Here is a 4,603-nt window from a genome sequence, read left to right as displayed (position 1 = left end):
TCCCAGCATTTTGAGAGGCCAAGGCGAGAGTGTTCCAGACCAGCCTGGGCAATATGGCGAAACCCCATCTCTACTAAAAATACAAAAATCAGCTTGGTGTGGTGGTGTGTGCCTGCAGTCCCAGCTACTGGGCAGGCTGAGGTGGGAGGATTGCTCAAGCCTGGTAGGCGGGGGTTGCAGTGAGCCGTGATCGCATCACTGCACTCTAGCCTGGGTGACAGAGACAGATCCTGTCTCAAAAAAAAAAAAAATTCCAGAAAGTGAAAATCATGAGTACTAGTCAGGGCACTCTACAAAAACAGGAGCATAGCCAGACATGGTAGCATGCGCCTGCAGTCCCAGCTACCTGGGTAGCTGAAGTGGGAGGATGGCTTGAGCCCAGGAGGTTGCAGTGAACCATGATCACGCCACTACACTCCACTCTGGGCAACAGAGTGAAACCCAATACAACCAATAGGATGTATACACACACACACACACACGACAAATATTTATTTTAAGGAATTAGCTCACATGATTCATGATTATGTGCGCTAGCAAGTCCAAAACCTTGAATAGTGAGTCAGCAAGCTAGAGACCGAGGGAAGAGTACATAATCCTGGGTCCAAAGGTAGTCTAGAGGCAGAATTCCTTCCTTCTCAAGGGAACCTCAGTCTTTCCTCCTAAGCCATTCAACTGGTTGGATGAGGCCCACCTACATTATGAAAGATAATCTGCTTTACTCCAAGCATACTGATTTAAATGTTAATCACATCTGAAAACACCTTCACGGCAACATCTAGAATAGTGGGTTGTTTTTTCATTTTTCGTTTTTTTTTTTTCTTTTCTTTTTATTGAGACAGACTCTTGCTCTGTTGCCCAGGCTGGAGAGCAGTGGTGCAATCTCAGCCCACTGCAACCTCTACCTCCCAGGTTCAATCGATTCTCCTGCCTCAGCCTCCTGAGTAGCTGAGATTACAGGAACCTGCCACCGTGTTCAGCTTTTGTGTTTTATGTATAATATCCAGGATTTTGTTGTACTTAGCAGGTGGAATAGGTAAAAGAAAGTGTACTCCATCTTCCCAGAAGCAGAAGTCTCTCAGATGGATTTTTTTTTTTTTTTTTTTTTGAGACGGAGTCTCGCTCTGTCACCCAGGCTGGAGTGCAGTGGCGCAATCTCGGCTCACTGCAAGCTCCGCCTCCCGGGTTCACGCCATTCTCCTGCCTCAGCCTCTCCGAGTAGCTGGGACTACAGGCACCCGCCACCATGCCCGGCTAATTTTTGTATTCTTAGTAGAGACGGGGTTTCACCGTGGTCTCGATCTCCTGACCTCGTGATCCACCCGCCTCGGCCTCCCAAAGTGCTGGGATTACAAGCGTGAGCCACCGCACCTAGCCATATTTTTTTTTATAATACAAACTTTTTTCTTTCTTTTTTTTTTTTTAGAGGTGGGATCTTGCTCTGTTGCCCAGGCTGGTCTGGAATTCCTGGGCTCAAGCCGTCCTCCCACCATGCCTGGCCTATTGTAAACTTTAAACTTTATTGCAGTTTACAATAAATATCTAAGGTATGGTGTGATGGATAATTTTATGTGTCAACTTGGCCAGACTAATAGTAGTGGCCAGTTGTTTGGTCAAACACTAGTCTAGGCCAGTCGCAGTGGCTCACGCCTGTAATCCCAGCACTTTGGGAGGCAGGCGGATCACTTGAGGTCAGGAGTTCAAGACTAGCCTGGCCAACATGAGGAAACCCCATCTCTACCAAAAATACAAAAATCACCCGGGTGTAGTGGTGCACACCTGTAGTCCCAGCTACTTGGGAGGCTGAGGTGTTTGGATCACTTAAGCCCAGGAAGCGGAGGTTGCAGTGAGCTGTGATCACACCACTGCATTCCAACCTGGGTGAGAAAGTGAGACTCTGTCTCAAAAAAAAAAAAAATCTACACGGAGCCAGCCGTGGTGGCTCACACTGGTGGCTCACACTTGTAATCCCAGCACTTTGGGAAGCCAAGGCAGGTGGATCATTTGAGGTCAGGAGTTCAAAGACCAGCCTGGCCTACATGGTGAAACCCCGTCTCTACTAAAAATACAGGGCCAGCGCAGTGGCTCACTCCTGTAATCCCAGCACTTTGGGAGGCAGAGGCAGGCAGATCACCTGAAGTCGGGAGTTCGAGACCAGCCTGATCAACATGGAGAAACCCCATCTCTACTAAAAATACAAAATTAGCTGGGTGTGGTGGCGCATGCCTGTAATCCTAGCTACTCAGGAGGCTGAGGCAGGAGAATTGCTTGAACCCGGGAGGCGGAGGTTGTGGTGAGCCGAGATTGCGCCATTGCACTCCAGCCTGGGCAAAAAGAGCGAAACTCCATCTCAAAACAAAACAAAACAAAAAAAATTAGCCAGGGGGTAGTGGGATGTGTCTGTAACCCCAGCTACTTAGGAGGCTGAGGCGGGAGAATCGCTTCAGCCCGGGAGGAGGAGGTTGCAGTAAGCCAAGATCGTGCCATTGCACTCCAGTCTAAGCGACAGAGTGAGACTCTGTCTCAAAAAATAAATAAATAAAATAGAAAAAACAAATAAACCCAACTCATTTCTTCCCTGAATTCTCCCTAACAAAAGTAAATAAATAATTTTTTTCTTTCTTTTTTTTTTTTTGAGACAGAGTTTCACTTTTGCCACCAAGGCTGGAGTGCAATGGCATGATCTTGGCTAACTGCACCCTCCACCTCCCTGGTTCAAGCAATTCTCCTGCCTCAGCCTCTGGAGTAGATGGGATTACAGGTGCCCGCCACCATGCCTGACTAATTTTTTTTTTTTTTTTTTTTTTTTTTTTGGTATTTTTAGTAGAGACGGCATTTTGCCATGTTGGCCAGGCTGATCTCGAACTCCTGGCCTCAGGCGATCTTCCTGCCTCACCCTCCCCAAGTGCTGGAATTACAGGCGTGAGACACTGGCCTAAACTTCTTTTTCTTTTTTTTTTTTTTTTTTTTGAGACTGAGTCTCACTCTGTCCACCCAGGCTGGAGTGCAGTGAAACGATTTCAGCTCACTGTAACCTCCACCTCTCAGGTTCAACTGATTCTCCTGGTTCAGCCTCCCGTGTAGCAGAGATTACAGGTGAGTGCCACCACGCCCAGCTAATTTTTGTATTTTTAGTAGAGATGAGGTTTCACCATGTTGGCCAGGCTGCTCTCGAACTCCTGACCTCAGGTGATCTGCCCACCTTGGCCTCCCAAAGTGCTGGGATTACAGGCATGAGCCACAGCACCTGGCCTCTTTTCTTTATAAATTCCTCAGTATCAGGTATTCCTTAATAGCAGTGCAAAAAGGGACTAAGATACCTGCTGTGGTGTTTTCAGAGAACGTCAAGAAGGGAGTGTGGACTTCCATCCTTGCCAGTTGGGAATGAGACCTCCTGTGCTGCAGTCAGTGGAGCTTATGTAGGGAACTGGAACGCCTGCTCTCACCTGGAGTAAGGACGATCTCCTGTCCCTGCTGTCCATCAGCTGTCAACAGAGGCTGAAGGGGGAATCTGGACTTCTACCTCCACCTGGCAGTACCTCCCCTTTAACTGCCAGAGCAGTGCCAGAGACAGCTAGCTAAAAGAGAAGGTTTAAATAAGACCTAGAGACTCATAAGGTAATACAAAACTGTTGGATTGGGCGTGTTGCCTGGGCAACACGGTGAAACTCCGTCTCTACTAAAAATGCAAAAAAAAATTAGCCGGGCAAGGCGGTGTGGGCCTGTAGTCCCAGCTACTTGGGAGGCTTAGACAGGAGAATCGCTTGAACCTGGGAGTTGGAGGTCACAGTGAGCCGAGGTCGCACCACTGTACCCTAGCCTAGGCGACAGAGCGAGACTCCATCTCAAAACAAAGAAACAAAACAAACAAACAAACAAAAAATGGTCTAGCTCTGTTGCCCATGCTGGAGTGCAGTGCTGAGATCACAGCTCACTGCACCCTCGATCTCCCGGGCTCAGGTGATCCTCCCACCTCTGTGTCCTGAGTAGCTGGGACTACAGGCAAGAGCCACCATGCCCATGCCCGGCTAATTTTTTGTATTTTTTTTGTAGAGACCAGGTTTTGCCATGTAGCCCAGGCTGGTCTCAAACTCTTGGGCTCTAGCAATCCGTCAGCCTCGGCCTCCCATCTTTTTTTTTTTTTTTTTTTTTGAGACAGGGAGACAGGGTCTGGCTCTGTCGTCCAGACTGGAGTGCGGTGACACGATCATGTTTCACTGCAGCCCTGGCCTCCTGGGCTAGAGCGATCCTCCTGCCTCAGTAGCTGAGACTACAAGAGTACACCACCAGACTGGGTGCGGTGGCTCACGCCTGTAATCCCAGCACTTTGGGAAGTTGAGGCGGGCGGATCACGAGGTCAGGAGATCGAGGCCATCCTGGCTAATACAGTGAAACCCCGTCTCTACTAAAAACAAAACAAAAAAATTAGCCAGGCGTGGTGGCAGGTGCCTGTACTGTAGTCCCAGCTACTTGGGAGGCTGAGGCAGGAGAATGGCGTGAACCCGGGAGGCAGAGCTTGCAGTGAGCCGAGATCGTGCCACTGCACTCCAGCCTGGGCAACGGAGCGAGACTCTGTCTCAAAAAAAAAAAAAAAAAGGTACAC

General features: G+C 48.8%; 1 long non-coding RNA gene across 1 annotated transcript; it reads left to right on the top strand.

Annotated features, from left to right (window-relative positions):
- The first annotated feature begins 793 nt into the window (after positions 1-793).
- Positions 794-4,256, top strand: LOC115831529. The gene is made up of 3 exons (XR_004027027.1): positions 794-808; positions 1,069-1,073; positions 4,164-4,256. It is a non-coding gene; the product is annotated as an uncharacterized LOC115831529 (long non-coding RNA).
- Positions 4,257-4,603: the final 347 nt, after the last annotated feature.

Source organism: Nomascus leucogenys, chromosome 19 (assembly GCF_006542625.1).
Source record: "Nomascus leucogenys isolate Asia chromosome 19, Asia_NLE_v1, whole genome shotgun sequence".
NCBI lineage: Eukaryota > Metazoa > Chordata > Mammalia > Primates > Hylobatidae > Nomascus > Nomascus leucogenys.
Note: the sequence above shows the minus strand (reverse complement) of the source record. Positions and strands in the feature narration are given on the sequence as shown.